Genomic DNA, 17452 nt, shown 5'->3' on the forward strand with positions numbered 1-17452 from the left:
GTCATATATTCCTTTATATAGTTGTAGTTTTTTAGTGTTTAAGTCAATAGGAGATTCTGGAGACTGGAGGCACAACAGTGTACATACACTTCACACTACTAAACCGTACACTTAAACATGGTTAACAGAGTTCATTTCATGTTATGTGTATTTAAACATAATTTAAGAAAAAAGAGAGGGGCAAGGTTTGCCTGTACCCATTTCCCCAGAGGGCGTGACAGAATGCACAGACAGCTTATTCAGACTGAGGTGTAGCAGTTTTAGTAACTTAATGGCAGGAGCAAACATCTGAAGAGGACTTGTGCATTTCTGGTCGATGCAGTGGGATGACGGGTGTGTAATGGGATTCTGATCCGTAGGATAATCAGGGAGGACAACAGTTAGGCACATGGCACTGAATGGCTTCTTTTTCTGGAGACTGGCTTGGATCTGGATGGGCCCTGTGTGTAGAAAGCTGTATCATTTAATTTGAAAAACACACCATGTGGCCTTATTTGAACATGTCTATTTGTATTGACTTGATTGCCTTAGTGCAAGGATATACTCAACTGGTATGTTCAAATGAGAAAAGATAGACCTGTAGTTTATGTAAGGAAATATATGAGCCCACACTTCCCTGCCTCCCTCCCTCCCTCACTTCTTTCTTCTCTCCCTCTCTCTTCCACTTTCTCCCTTCCTTTATTGGATATTTGCTGAGCACCTATTATGTGCCAGGTACTAGGGACACATGATCAAAGCCAGACATGGTCCCTTGCCTCCTAGAACTTACCTGTAGGGGAGACACCAAATAGTGAGTGCCATGGAATATTGTAGGGGTGCAAGTCTGGAGGCAGCCAGCGCCGGCAGGGGGCTGGTGTGGTTAGTCCAGGCCGGACATGATGGTGGCTTGGCTCCAATGGTACCAGATTTAAAAAAACAGATCGATGTTACTAGGGGATTGATTCCTGGAAGACGAGAGGAAGGAAGTGGGCCTTACTCATTCTAAGAGGAGAGGGAGCCAGGCAGGAAGAGTTCGACCCAGTACTGAAGCCTGGATTTTCCTTTTTGGTGGTAGAGGAATGGAGGATGTCCAACCCAGTGCCCATGGACATGTGTCTGAGTCCTAGAACGAGAACAGAAAAGTGTGAGCAGATACTCAGAGGGCAGCTATAACTAAAAACTCAGAGGGCAGCCTTTGGGTTATAGGCAGCGCAGTCTGGCTAATTTCCATGGGAAAGTAGCCTCCAGGGAGAGAGGCCCTCGCCTCCCAGAGCAAGCACAGCTGAGGCACTCATCGGGGTCTAGTGCATGGCTAGGTGTGTTCGTTTCCTGCGGCCACTGTGAATGGCACACCATGAACTGCGTGGCTGGCAGAAATTTATTTCCTCATGGTTTTGGAGGCTAGAATTCCAAAGTCAAGATGGCAGCAGGGACGGTTCCTTCTGAGGGCTGAGAGGGGAAATCGCTCTGAGTCTGTGTTTGGCTCGTAGGTGGAAGTCTTCTTTTTGCGTCTCTTTGCATTATCTTCCTTCTGTGTGTGCCTGTCTCCGTGTGCATATTTCCCCTTTTTGTAAGGACACGAATCATATTGGATTAGGACCCGCTCCAAGGACCTCGTTTTAACTTGACTACCTGTAAAGATTTTATCTCCGAATAAGGTCACATTTTAGGGTACTAGGGATTTGGGGACAGGGACACGATATAATCCATAGCAGTAGGTAAGCCTTTCAAGAAGCACCCAGGGCATGTAGTAGTGGGATCCCACAGGAGCTGGCAGATTGGCAATTAAGTGGCTCATAACTAGACATTTTTTAACACACAAAATTATTTAAAAATAAATTTCTGATGGACCCCCAGCAAAACTTGGAACAAGTCTTCAGAGTTGGGGGTACACACATTACCAGGTATGAACAAAGCCAACAAATCAAGGCTGTGCCTTAAAACAGATATATACACATTGATTAATGAATTTGCTAACATGGACATTGTCCTTGGTTTGGCCTTGAATTTGTCTTCAGAGTATATGAATGAGCAGTGCTAAAAGAGCAGTACCAACTTTTAACCTTGAGAACAAAGAATTAAATTCAATTAGTTTGTCACCCTGCCAGGCGTAATCATTGTTTTGATGTAATAATGCTTACTCATAAGGACAATAGCCACCAGTTTGCATATACAACACACACACACACACACACACACACACACACACACACCCAGTTGAACATAGATGTTTCAATGCAGGGGAAAAAAAATCAGCTTTTCTAGGTGTGAATAATTTATGCTTATGTGCTATCTTTATTTTATACAATGGAAGCATAGAGGACAAAATTCTGTGTTTTAAAAACATATCCTAATAAATAACAAGTAACCCAGTTAAAAATGGGCAAAGAATCTGAATAAGCAGTTCTACAGAGAAGATAATCAGGTGACCAATAAGCACATGAAAAGATGGTCAGTATCACTGGTTATCAGGGAAATGCAAATCAAAACCATAATGAGTTACCACTTTTGTACCCTGTAGGATGACTATAATAAAAAAGACAGACAATAGCAACTTTTGATGAGGATGTGGAGAAATTGGAACCCACATACATTGCTGGTGGGATTGCCTAATGGCACAGCCACTTTGGAAAATAGTTCAGTAGGTCTTTAAAAAGTTAAAACATAAACCTTGTGACCCAACAATTCCTCTCCTAGGTATACACTTAAGAGAAATTAAAATATAAGTCGACACAAACACTTGTGAATGAATGTTCATAGCAGTGTTATTCACAACAGCCAAAATGTGGAAATACCCCAAAGCCCATTAACTGGTGCATGAATAAACAAAGAGTGGTCCACCCATATATTGGAATATTACTTGGTCCTAAAAAGAAAAGAAGTATTGACACATGCTACAACATGCATGAAACTTGAAAACATTATGCTAAGAAAAAGTGTCATATACAAAGGATTGCATATTGTATGATTCCATTTACGTGAAAAGTCTAGAACAGGAAAATCCATGGAGAGAGAAGGTGAATTAGTGGTTGCTAGGACTGAGGGTAGGACTGGGAACATGGGGGTGACCACTAAGCCCTTTGTGATTTCTTCTTGAGATGATGAAAATATTCCAAAATTATTGTGTTGCTATTTGCACAAATCTGTGAATATTCCTAGGCCATTGAATTGTACACTTGAAGTGAATGAATTGTATGATATGTGAATTATATCTCAAGAAAGCTGTTAAAAAAAGATAATACATCATGGAGAAAAATACAGGATGCTAAATGTAGTTAGGTTATATGCAAATAGGGTATTTTGATCCAATAACTTCTCTACATGTTTGGGATGAATATATCAAGATGTGGAGAAAGGTTGGTAGAAGCATTACAGATCTTGGAAATAGGAACGGTCAACTACTGAAAGTCTCAGAGCATATGCCATGTGTCTCCAACCCGTACATATATCCTGGGCCAGGAGCCCTGATTTCTAGGTTCACTCTGGACATTTCCTCCTAGACCAACTGCTGCTGTTCCCTAATTTTCAAAATGTCCCAACAGAAACTAATCTTTATACCATTTCTCCTTCTGACACACCCATTTGAGTAAGGGCCACCGTCATCCTCTGGGTTCACAACTTGAACTTCAGTTGCTGACTTTGTCTTTCCCTTTGGCCATCAGAAATGAATGGGTCACCACCAAGTCTTCTAGACCCCATGGAGCAAAGTCCTGTGATTTTTGTCCTTCTGCCCTGTCTCCTTCTCAACCTCTTCCTTCTGTGAACAGAGAATTAAGGGGAATAGAATTATTTATCTAGTGTCTATTAACCTGCTCTCTCAATCTACTATGTCAACCTTCATGACCAACATACCTAGGAACTGGACTTACTCCTTTTTACAGATAAGGAAAGTGAGGCTCAGAGGGTAAGGGAAAAACCAGTTAATGGGACAAAGGAAATGTAACCAGTAAACGGAGGAATTGGGGTTTAGAACTGTTTTGTCTGGTCCCTGAGCTCAGACTCGTTCCATTGTAACTATGAAATAAATCCTTCTCCTCTGTGGCTGTAAATGTCTCATTTCTCTGCTCAAGAGCCTTCATCAGTGTCTGCTTTAAGCCCCCTAGGGCAATCACAACCAGCATCTCTGTAGGTATAGCCCATATTCAAGTCAGATCCATAATAAACTCTTGTTTGTGTGGGGTGCCTCTCTGCGAGGTTGAGATTCTCCTCTTCCCTGCAGTATTTGTCTTTGTCCAGCACACCCTTTCCTCCCATCCCTTCACCTTGTGCCTGTGCAAACTCATCTCCTGATCTCTCAAAAATGGAATGCAGAATTAATTCCTTAATATTTTCTTAATATTTTTCTTATGATTAAAAAATATCTTCTACTATAGTTATTTTTATATTTGTCATAATTTCCTTCTCTTGGATTATAAGCTCTATAAAAGCAAGAATTGACTCTTGCTCGGTGCTGGTTTCCCTTATAGAAACCTAGCATATAGTTCTTTATATGGAGTAGATAAATAATCTTGAGTGAATTGATGATGGGGTACTTGGACATTGTTCTTTGTCATGAATTTCCTATTACCAGAGGGAGACATTTGATATTTGGCGAGGGCTCCTGGGAAGACCAGCCTAGGGAGAGTCTTTAGGTATATTGATGGCTGTCCCTACAGCATAAAAAAACCATTGTAATAATATTTCAGAACTTCAAAAACGGAATGAGATTAGGAAATCACAGAGAATTTCACAACCCCAAGGAATCATTGGTTTTTCATTTTTACATTCTCTTCCATACCTGGTCCAGATAATAATTTTTAAATAGTTTTAATTAGAACATAGACTCCTTTTTAAAGGCTGCTTCCTTCACTTAGAACTATACCACAGGCATCCTTTCACGTTGCTCCGTAGTTTTCAAAACTGTGCTTATGCATCTTATTCCATGGAATTACTAGACCATAATTTCTTTTTTTTTTTTTTTTAAAGATTTTATTTATTTATTTGACAGAGAGAAATCACAAGTAGGCAGAGAGGCAGGCAGAGAGAGAGGAGGAAGCAGGCTCCCTGCTGAGCAGAAAGCCCGATGTGGGGCTTGAACCCAGGACCTGGGATCATGACCTGAGCTGAAGGCAGCGGCTTAACCCACTGAGCCACCCAGGCGCCCCTAGACCATAATTTCTTAACTGTCCTCTGTGTTTCACATTTAAGTTTGTTGTGCATTCTTTTTTAGGATTATAAAAAAAACATGAACAATCTTTCAGCAGGGAATATAGGTACTCTGAAAACCTTAACCTCCTTCTTCTTAGGCTGGCTGAAAATACCTTCCTTGAGGGTTGAGCTTGGGCACAAAAGTGACAGAGCTCCAGTTCGTCCTGGGCACTCTCACACTTTTATTCCTTTTATTTCTGCCCCTCTTCCTCTGGGCACATTCCTGTTCCACTCCAGTGCCTGTCAAGGAGCTCTCAACCTGAGGGTTGCCCACCTCCCCCTGACACTGCTCTGTCTTCCACAAACTCTGGCCCTCATGCTCCTCCTCCTAGCCAGATACTCTCTTCTTCTGTTGCTTCTCAAATCTTGCTAAGACATTAAATAATCTATTTGCTGGGAGTTTGTATTTTTATTACAATAGGACTTCTGGAGATGGCCACGTGGTAGGCCAACAAGGTGCATCATTAAAGGTGTACCTTTGCTCTCTTCAGATAGAACTCTTCCGGGTTCTACAGACATGTCAGTGAACCAACATACAAAATCTCTATACAAATAGGTAAATACATAATTCATCATATAGCAGTAAGTGCAAAAAGAAAGATGAGACTGGGTAAATAGATACCGTGAGCTCTTTCCTCCTTCAGCTGGAGAGTCAGGGAAGGCCTTTCTGACATGTGAGTAGAGAGGCTGGAGGGAGGGGCCCTTCCTGCAGGGGTGTGGAGAACGAACTTGCAGACAAAGGATCTGCTAGCACAAAGGGCCTGGTATGTTCAAGGGGCTGAAAGGATGCAGACATGGTGGTGGTGAGGAAGGAGTGGGAGGTGATGGGTGGACTCACAGATGATGCTTTGAGACTTGGATGTTAATTTTAGCAACAAAGGAAGCCACTGGGTAGTTTTGAGCAAGAATCCATCACTTCTAAGGACCTTCTTTGTGGTCAAAGAGTCGGCTTGTGTAGGCTAGCGTGGCAGCAGAGAGATATGTTAGGAGGCTAGAGACTGGCAGCTTGGACTGGGTGATCATGGGAGAACTGGTGAGAAGGCATTTGGCTTAATTGGAAGGTAAAGCTGAAAGGACTTGCTGACAGGTTGGCTATTAGCAAGATCCTAGGGAGAAGGATGCTGAGGTTATTGACCCGAGACCCTGGAAGGTTGGAGTTCCATTAGCTGAGATGGGGAAGATGGTTTGGCGGGTGAGAAATGGAGCTCAGCTGTGGGTGTGTTACATGTGAGATGTCCAATAGATTGGGGATGCTGAGTCTGGTATTCAGGGAGGGGGTTTGGGCGACAGGTAGAGAGAGTCAGGATCACAGTCTTGGCATCAGCTAGGCCATGCTCATCTCACAACACACAGTTCTTCATGCAGGGGGCCCCAACCGCATTGGAGTTTTAGGTCCTTGAAAGCACCAAGCCCTTCTCACCTATAGGGCCTTTGCATATGCTGTCCTTTTGCCTTGACCATTCCTGCTGAGACTATGCCTGCTTTTTTTCCTGGCTTCCTAACCTAAATTAGGTTTCCCTGTTAAAAACTCCTGCTACCCTGAACTTTCGCTTCTTAGCATTTATCTGTTTTTTAGATTTATATTTCTTGAAGTGATTTTTAATTTTTTAAAATTTGAAATCCGTATGTTCCACTAGAATCTTGAATTCTGATCATGCATATTTAGTTTATCACCATTTTCCCAACATCTAGTGCTGACACATAGCAGACAGTTCTTCAATATTTGCTGAGTGAATGGATGCCTGCTATTAATTTATTACTTTACACACGATATATTGCAGTTCCTCTATTTGTAAGCATATGATTTCATGAGTAATCATACCTAATGATTTTATTATCTTCTTAAAACATAGACTAATTGATTACTTAATGGCTCCATGTGTTTTTTTGTGAAGAAACACTTTATTTGGTGATAGAAAGGAGTGGGCTGTGGTTAGAGTGAATGATCACTGGACTGTGAAACTTTGAAAAGAAGAGGAATTTAAGGCTTATATAAACTTCCTAATCAAAATACCCCACCTCCTGTTTCCTTGTCAGCCTCTTTGTTGCATTTCTATGGACACCTCTATCTAACATTGCCCGAGGTTATTTTATAGTGACCTTTGACAAGACCTATTACTTCCTCCTCACCATGTTTACCGTCATGTTTATCGGGGAAAGAGGCCAGGCTGGCAGGGGAGGGGTGAGCGTATGGTGGGGGATGAAGGGATCTGAGCTGGATGATGACTTCCTTTGGTGACTTTTAGAAAGGTCTGCTGTCTCCAGCCTCATCGGGGACAGTATAGGAAATGATATCTGAGGGAAGAGATTTAATTCACCGAGAAAGGGTTGTTCGCTCTAGGTCTCTGTCTTTGGCAGTGTAGAACTGTGTGAAAAACAGGATTAAATTAGAGAATGATCTTTGTACTATGTTTAAAGCTAGAGTTAGCTTTCAGAGGTGCCTATATTGTTTGAGAAACACATACACTGGTTTCATGAGTTACATGGGTCTCTATAGAGATTGATTGATGTGTATGTCAGTTGGGGAACTTCAGGGTCACAACTTTATAGATATAAGGTCACCAACTTTATAGATAACATTGTGGTGAGAAGCATCTACTCAGCAAATATGTGTTGAGCATTTATAGTGCTAGACATAGAGTGAGACACTGGGGAAGCATGGGGAACAAGAGAGAGGTCTTTGCCTTCTGGAGCTCATAAAATCTACTGAGTATCAGTCTCCTCATCTATAAGACGGAGATCCCAGTAATACCTACTTCATAGCATTTGTAAGAGGAGTAAATGGTCACTTATGTGAAAACACCAACTAGACTGAAAAATGGTATATAAATTATGAGTGGCTATTATGGTTGGTACACCAAATATAGTTATTATTTCTTTTGGGAATAAATCCTGATTCATTATTTCTAGTTTTGAATGTCCTTCATCCCTATATGACCGAAGATTTTATTCTTATAATTTAGGGAGCTTAAATTTTCTTTCACTAACAAAAAAAGAAATGTGAGGTGTGTAGCTTGGGTTATAAACAGTTGTGTTAGTTAGCCATTGCTGTTTAACAAATCAGGCCCCCCATCCCCAGTATATATCTATTTAAAAAATTTATTTTTACTTCTTATTTTTATTTTTATTTTTTTAGAGAGAGAGAATGTGTATGTGAGTGGGAGTGGGGTTGGAGGGGCATGGAGAAGGAGAGGGAGAATCTTAAGCAGGCTCTACGCCCAGCACAGAGCCTGATGTGGGGCTTGATCTCACGACCCTGAGATCATGACCTGAGCAGAACTCAAGATTGGATGCTTAACTGACTGAGCCACCCAGGCACCCTTCTCCAACATGTACTTATTAACTCAGAGTTGCTGTGGGTCAGGAATCTGGTTATGGCTTAGCTGGGTCCCCTTGCTCAGGGTTTCTCTCAAGGCTGTAATCAAAACTTTGGCCAGAGCTGTAGTTTTCTTAAGCCTCATCTAGGGGAGGATCTACTTCTAAACTCATGTGGCCATTGCAGGTCTCAGAAGATGCACACCCAGCTCATTTATGTGGCTGCTGGCAGGCTACAAATAAAGCAAGGATTCCAAGAGGTAGAAAGTGAGAAATAAAAATCACAGTCTTTTTTTTTTTAATATAATCTCAGAAATGACATCCTGTCACATGTGCTATATTCTGTTCATTAGAAGCAAGTCATTAAGCCCAGCTTGTATTCAGGAGAGGAGATTACACACATGTATATTAGAAGACTGGGATCATTGGGGGACATCTCAGAGACTGCCTGCTGCACAGTACTTGTAAATGATACTTGGAATTAATATTGTATCTATAGCATTAATAATGGACACTATTTAAAATGAAAGACATAAGGGAAATAGCACTATTTCCCTAAGACACCATAGTTAGGGAAGACAATGGAAGCTGGTGTTAGAGCCTTCTAGATTTTGAGTTGTAACCAGTAAAGAATCCTGGTTCATTCTTATACTTTTGGCATGGGCTCATGCTTGGATGTTTACAACCTTTCTGTTTTTCAAGAAAGCATTCGTAAGGCACTTTCAAACATTAGTGGTAAACCAAGGGCAGTCTCTCCTAAGAAGAATGTAAGAGTAAAAATGTTAATTTAAGTTTGTCGTTTCACATGGTTGGTTTCTCATCTGTTCACTTGATCACTTTTAACCTATACTTGAAAACAAAGCTGGTTCAATCATTTGGAGATTAAGGGGGAGAACATTCCAGGTATAGAGGAGACCTAGTGCTATGGGAATAAGCTTGCCATGGTTGAGAAAAAGGAAAAACCAGTGTAGCCCAAGTGTAGTGGACAAGGGGGCAAATGTTATGGTATGACATTGGAGGTGAGGTGTGCTGAGCCATGTTCGGGGTTTCAATTTCAATCTAAATGCAGTGGAGAGCCATTGCAGGGTTTGGGTGACTGCAAACAGCTATGGGTTATTATGATTTTTTAGTGATTCTGATTGCATTAGTTATTGCATCTAGCTGTTTATTTTTTTTAATACTCTGAAATCTATTAACTAAAAGCCATACTTGGGCAATAATAAAACAAACATGGAAGCTTTGTAATAGGATGTTATAATTATGCATTGTGTTAATAGAGTTGAAGAGTTGTGTATTTCTACCAGCCAATGACAAAAGCAGTGGGGTGGGTGCACTTGGAATGAGGTCCTCATAGCATAGGGATTCCTAGTATTACATCAGTTTCATGTGACAGAACTTACAAGAAATTCATTCAGAAAAACATTCAGTGTAGGAGTGTTTTTGGCATATTCTGTGCATATTTTCTCAAACAAGAAGCCATCATTTTTCTGTTGTGTCATTCATGGCTGTTGCCTCTATGTCGTCCTGGGGCTTTTTTCTAAGCCGGCAGACACCCAGATTTGGCAGTGTCTTCTAGGATTTTGAAGTTAGAACACACCATTTAAAATAGTGGTCTTGGTAACTTCTCCTTCCTCTAAATTCCCCCTGAAGCCGACCTTGTGAGAAAAATACCCCAAAGAGGAACAAAAGGGAATCTATTTTTCCTGAAAGAGTCACTAGGCAGAGTATGTTCCAGAGTTTTAACATGGGAAATCAACCAATCCTAATGCTCAAATCGACTTGTTGTTGTGTTCCTTTCTGAGTAAAGATGTATTTTAGCTGGCTTGCACCAACATGGCAAAAAAAAAAAAAAAAAAAAATGTTAAACTGTATCTCAAGTTTAAGGATTCCCTTACTTTAAAAAAAAATTTTTTTTTTAAAGATTTTATTTATTTGACAGAGATCACAAGTAGGCAGAGAGGCAGGTAGAGAGAGAGAGGAAGGGAAGCAGGCTCCCTGCTGAGTGGAGAGCCCGATGTGGGGCTCGATCCCAGGACCCTAAGATCATGACCTGAGCCGAAGGCAGAGGCTTTAATCCACTGAGCCACCCAGGCGCCCCACTTTTTAAAAATTTTAAAGAGAAATTTATGGTTTCCTGATTTTAAAAACTCATGGAAAATACAGAAACTTATAAAGAAAGAAATTCTAACTAAAGGTAATCACTGTTGGTAATTTTGATGTATAGTCTCATATAATCTATGTCTTTATTCATCCATATCATCTAGTTATAATTCATAGGGTATTTGCAGATTTGTGTTTGGATTTTTTCCTACTTAGCATTCCTTTGTGAACATTTCCCGGAGGTCATGATTTAGTTCTTGAAAATACAGTTTTAATGATGGTATAATCTTCTGTTTGTCATAATGTCCTTAAGCTGTTCTATTATTGGACACATAGTCTATTTTGAATTTTTCTCTGATAATAAATAATATTGTGGTAAACCTTCCTACACATAACCCTTCATCTGCTGCATCTCTCATTTTTTCCAAAGGAATTATTCGAACAAGTGGATTTTGATACATTCTGTTAAATTGCTCACAAACATCTTATACCAATTGCCTCATCATCGCCGCGGCTATGCAGAGTACCTATCAAACTTGACCTTTAGCCAGGATTTAGATAGTCCTTAAGAAGGAAATACTTGCCAATTTGTTAGTCAAAACTTATTTTAACTTGTTTTTATTTGAGGAAAAGGAACATTGAACATTATTTCCATTTATTTGCTGGCAATTTGTCAGTTGTCTGTTCACGTCTGTTTTGTGCCTTTGGTCATTTTTCCTCCAGGGTATTAATATTTCAGATATTGAAATGTACACTTTTTAATATGCACCCTTTATCCTTAAAACTTAGAGGCACAAATACAGCCGTATACTTTGAGTATAGAAGGTCAAAAACATTTGTGTGTGTAGTTTATATATGAGCCTGCAAATGTGTAAACACATTGCATTTAGAGTCACGTTATTCCTGCTTGTTATAGGTCCAGTTAGAGCAATCTTCCCTTTGTTTTTCTGTGCATCTCTCCCTTTCACCTACCGTAATAAAAATCTCAAAAGATTCAGACTTCTACTTATGTCATTTTTTTTTAAAGATTTTATTTATTTATTTGACAGAGAGATCACAAGCAGGCAGAGAGGCAGGCAGAGAGAGAGAGGAGGAAGCAGGCTCCCTGCTGAGCAGAGAGCCCGATGTGGGGCTCGATCCCAGGACTCTGAGATCATGACCTGAGCCGAAGGCAGCGGCTTAACCCACTGAGCCACCCAGGCGCCCCTTATGTCATTTTATTCAACTATACTTTTGGGTAGCAGCCTGCCAACCAAGGAAACCACAGTCTGAGAAGAATCTCATGTGAGAACCGAAGGGGTCCATAGCACTAGTGGAGAGGAGTAGTTGACAGAGGGAGAAAGACAGCTTCTTGTTGATGCCACGGGAAGGCTGAGCTTCCCGATGCCAGCAACGAGTGAGCGGGCTTCGCGAGTCAGGCTGCGGGGCTCAGGAATTCCAGGTATCTGACAGCCCGCTCTCTTTTCCTGCCTCTGGCCTGAGGCAATTCGCTCATCTCAGCTCCATCTCTGCTGCCTCATTTTATAATGGAGGTAATCATACCTCAAAGGTATGCTCTAATTAATTACTCTTAGAGACTCTGAAAATATAATTGCTAATTATTATAACTGTTAGATCATTAATTCTTCACTCCTTTTTATAGAATTGTAACCATCTGTCCAGATTCGCACCTGGTGTCGATCCAGGGATTTGTGGAGACCTTGTTGCCAATTTTTTTTCATAGCTTCTTCATGCTCATTGTAGCCCACTCTAAGTGAATTCCTTAAAATATAGAAATCTGCAAGTTGGTTGGAAGTGTTTAGAAAGTTTGGAGTTCTGAGAAGTGGGAATCCAAAAAAATGAGAAAAGTTTAGATCCCCATAGATCATTGTAACTCAGTAACGAAATAGCTAAAAATTGGAGACTGTGGGTTTTAAAACCACGTTAAACTTCTTTTTCCTTCAGTGTGAACTGTATCATCTGGTCACTGATAAATGTTTACACCTAAGACTAGGTATTGCAGTTTACCTAGGTATTCGGCAGGAGGGTCATGTGGGCACAAATAATCTAGCAAATGATGTGTTCTGAACAGCAGCCCTGGCTTTCATTGTGCAGTCTTTGGTTTGCAACTGTGTGTTAACTTATTAGGAATCTTTTTGTCAGTTTGTAAATTCATAAAATTAATGTGGCTCTGAGCTGAAAATAGTGAAAAGAATATACACTGAGCATTGGTAATTTTTTCTCAATGGCATTGTTTAATTTAACGTGTGAGCATCTTATTTTTCTAATTAGGTCATGAGCACTTTAGGAGTAGAAACCGTGTGTTATGATTTCTCTAAAAGCAGAGAGATTCAGTGAGTGCTGGCATTATCGCCTAGACCACCTGGTTCTTGACCCTGACTCAACTTATGACCGACTGTGAGTCTCTGGTTACTTGGGTAACTGCATGCTGCCTCAGTTTCCCAACCTATAGATGGGAAAAATACTATTTTCTCAAATGTGCAGGGCTGTCGTGAAGCTCAGATGAGGGGTGCTCTGTAGGAGGGAGTAGATGGTTAAAATCTTCGTGTGGGCTGGTAAAAATTCAGTTCATTCTGTAACGTGCTTTTATTTCCGGATGTAAGATTGTCTGTGGAGATGTGCTTTTTGACCTCTCCCCCTCCATTCCTGCCAGGGAGATTTTGCGTACTGATAAGAGCTGAGAGTTGACTTAAAAGGAGTTAATACCAGCTGTTTCCAGCTCCCGTGGCCTCTAGCTTCTCCTGGGCTGGCCTTACTATGAATGAGGGCCATAGGACCAGCCTCTTCAAGGTAACATCAGCTGCATCACCTTCATCAGGAGAAAAATTTCAAACATTTATTTTCTTTGCAAAAGGCAAGCTTTCGTGGTGCAGTCAATTTACTTCTGAAATGATCTCATTTACCTGAATGAGGAGCGCTTATTTATTTTCAGGGTAACTGGTGAGGTTGTATAATTCTCAGGTGACAGATGAACCAAACACTCCACTGTAAATTACATTTGTGGAGGAAGATGCTCTGGTATGAAACCACGTTTCTGCCTTGCTTACTTGCTCTTCCGGGGTTGGGGCTGGCAGCTGAAGGATTGGTGACTCTTGGATTTACCTAGAAAATGAGAAGCATTCTTTAGGGAAACCAGAAATTGGTGAGTAATAACATCTCTATGTATTTATATAAAAAAGGAGGATTTGGGGATGTGACCTGGGTCCAGCATCTCTCCAGCCTGGAGACTAGACGCATCACGGAACATGTCAGAATGGCTTGTGGCGTTACAGCTTATTTTCAAAGGCCTTTTGATAATACAGTTAAGCATTTCTCTTTGTTTTATCTGCAAGTTGCCCTTACCAGCTGCATTAATGTGTCGCAAAGTGGGATTTTTTTGTTGTTGTTGTTTCTGTGAGCTCTCTGTCTCATAAAAATTAAATGTGTGCATTCCTGTAACCTGATCTGTCCTCTCCAGTGAAAATCAATGCTTCTTGCCCTTGCTGTGTGAGCTGCAGAGGTCTCCCTCTGTAGTCTGTGTGCTTTATGTGCATTTGTGCATATGGCCTTTAGTCACCCGTGTTTTGGGATGTTTCTGCAACATATCGGAGACCTCAGCGCTGCTACAAACAATCTGTTGGCTCATGACTAGTCTCCTCGTGTGCTTGTTAGAGAACAGGAGAGGGTGTGTTTTTCTCCCCAAAGTGTTCGCCTCGGGGAGTGGGCACAGAACGTGGCCAGATTATTACTTACCTATGTGTTATTCCTTTGGTTGGCGGTAACAAGAACTTCTGAAGATGGGTTTCTGGAGGGGTAGCAAAAGGTTAAGCCATTGAGTTCCTTTCAGACTTGAATTATACTCTCTTAACTATGCTAAGTACAGAGGCTGACTCTCGATGGCCAATTATTTGCCTGAGCTTAGAGGCAATGATTTTTCCTAACCAAGTGGAGTTTCCATCACAGTGATAAGTGGGACCAGCCCAACCACACATTTAAAAATGTGTGACCAAGATGATGGGGTTTGTGGGAGCAGGTTGCCTCTATTCTGCCACATAAAATTCCAAAAGTGGAATTGTGTACTGTGCTCTTGGGGCAACTCAAAGGTTGTGATAAAGCAAAGGATGAACTATTCCTGATTGTCCTTGCCTCAGTTTTAGAAGAGTAAGTATGGGAAGGTCTCCAGATTGGTGAAGTCCAGGCATGATTTTATCTTCCCTTTGGCCTGATGTCACTGAGTCAGTAGGACAGCTTCCCTCGGCGAACTCAGATCTTATTCACAATGTTATGTGATCAGCAGAAAGGATTCTCCCTACCTGAATGACAGACAAGCACCTGTTAAGGGGCGTGGCTAAAGACTCCATATTACTGCCTGTTCACGCAGAGGAAATAGATTAATAAATTAATTTGATTAATGCTTCCTAATGCCAGGCATTATGTTAAATACTTTAATTACACTGTTCTATTTAGCAGATGGTGTTGTCTTTAGTCTGATGGGGAAACTGAAGTTTAGAGAGGCTGAAGATTTTACCCAAGATCATGTGGCTAATAAGTGGCAGAGCCAGACTTTCTGTCATGGGTGCCTCCCTTCCTTGTGTTCTTAGTTATTGTACTGTACACATAATTTGAAAAACTTTCCAGGAGAAACCACCATGCCATCTTCTTCAGTGAAGCTATCTGTATGGCGAAAATACCATGGAATGCTTGGCTCCATAGATCTTATGCCTATCACCTTTTGCTAATATGGGATTTTTTTTTTTAAGATTTTCTTTATTTATTTGACAGACAGAGATTCTGAGTAGGCAGAGAGGCAGCCAGAGAGAGACGGAGAAGCAGGCTCCCTGCTGAGCAGAGAGCCTGATGCGGAACTCGATCCCAGGACCCTGGGATCATGACCTGAGCTGAATGCAGAGGCTTTAACCCACTGAGCCACCCAGGCGCCCGAGACTTTTTTTTTCCTTTTAGTTTTATCTGTCACCCCAAACCCTAATTTTAGTGGCCATGGATTTCAAAAAGTATAATAAAAACATAGGTCATTTCGCCTAGCAATAGGACACTGAAGGTATAGTTGGTAATATCATCCAACTAAATGAAATTGTAACTGTTTTTGTTATTAGTCATCATGTTATGAATAGTTCTATTTAGAGATCCAGGCCTGTCAACTGTAAACCATGTCATTTCACCCTCCTTCTTCAGTGCAGTCACTCAAGGATGAACATGTTCTGTATTTTTCGTATGGTTGTTTTTGGGCGTACAGTCCTAAATCTGTTCTGGAACAGAAAAGAGAATAGACATTTGCAAGATTAGAATCTGATAACTTTCAGGCTGAGGGTGCATTTACAAACACTGGCATTCGTCCCTGTGCGATATTTTCCAGTTATCCAAAAAGGCTTTTATTCAGGATCCATTTGTGGTTGGGATGCATTGTGATGCATCATTTATGCAGCGCCTTAAGTGTTTACTGGGTAGAGTGTGCAAGAGACAGAGCACAAGAATCCTTCTTAAAGGCCTTGCTGTCTAGAGACACATTGACTGTTATGTAATAGAATTTCACCAAAGAGTAGACAGTGCTTAACTCATCCATTTCTCGAGAGTTGATGTTCAGGCTTTCCTTTGACATTTAGATAACCCCAAACGTGCTGAATTGTCTTTTCCCTTCTGATAGACATTCCCAGTAAAGAGGAGGTTTTACACTTTAAAAACAGGCAGGAGGGGGGACGGGAATGAGGATATACTAGCAAGGTCTGAGAACAAACCAGCCAGTTACTGCTAAGGGAGGATTTTGGGACAGACTGGTGAGGATGGACTAGAGACCACTGATTCCCACCTTACACTGTAAAGGACCTCTTCGTTTTCCTTTTTACATTTGACAGATTTTCTCCACTAGATAAATATTACTTAATACATTTTCTTTTTAAATTAAAGCATTTGTAATTGTCAGTCAGAACTTGTGATAAACATGAAGTGACTGATGTTACCATCCTGAATCAAAAATTCTAGCTGGCGTAAAGAAAGTTGACATTTTACTTGGCATGTGAAAGCATTTTTGTGAATGACTAAATGGTTAAATATATGGTAAGCTTTTAGAAATACTGGAAATAGAACTGATCTCTGTTACTACTTTCACAGACTGCCTAGGAATCCAGAGACCCCCAAGTAGGGACCAACTGGACCTAGCAATTGCCGTTAATTCCCTTCAACTTCTAACATTCTGTGCTTTGTGAACACTATTAAAGCTAATAAAATCGACTGGTTACAAACGTACATCCAACAGTGAGTTTTGAAATCCAGGTCCAGCGTTTTGTGGGGATGGAGGAAGAACCAAACTTAGGTACCTCCGAACCTGGAGAGCAACGTAAGGAAGTAGGAATAGTTGTCCTTCAGTTGTGTGCCACAATTTTTCTTGGTAAGCAGCTAAAAGTGGCAATGTCTACTTTGTCATCCTTGACCACAGACAGTTCTACTTGCGATAAAAACAAAAACCAGACCCTTTATGTGATGCTTTGTCTCCACATCTGGCATGGGACCTTACCCATGCCAGCATAGGCCCCGCATTAGAGGCAGAATGTTCTGGAAAACAGAGCAGACTGTAACAGATTTTTGTTGGCTGTCAACTGTACTTCTGCTAAAATCTGACCTCCTTGGCTTGATGTAGATGGTCTTTGACAGTATGAACCTAATCTATACCTGATTCCTTTCCACGTATACATTATGAACCTGCTATACTAACATTTTCACCGTAATTGCAGCTATTGGACCTTTCATGAATCCCACTCTTTACACATGCTGTTCTGCTAACTGGTGTACTCTCTCTGCACGATCTCTGTTGGGTAAGTTCCTGTAATATCTGGCTAAGATAGTACCACTTAATATGTATCAGGCACTCATTTAATCT

This window comes from Enhydra lutris, unplaced genomic scaffold (genome assembly GCF_002288905.1).
Source record: "Enhydra lutris kenyoni isolate GAN:26980312 unplaced genomic scaffold, ASM228890v2 scaffoldscaffold16, whole genome shotgun sequence".
Classification (NCBI taxonomy): Eukaryota; Metazoa; Chordata; class Mammalia; order Carnivora; family Mustelidae; genus Enhydra; species Enhydra lutris.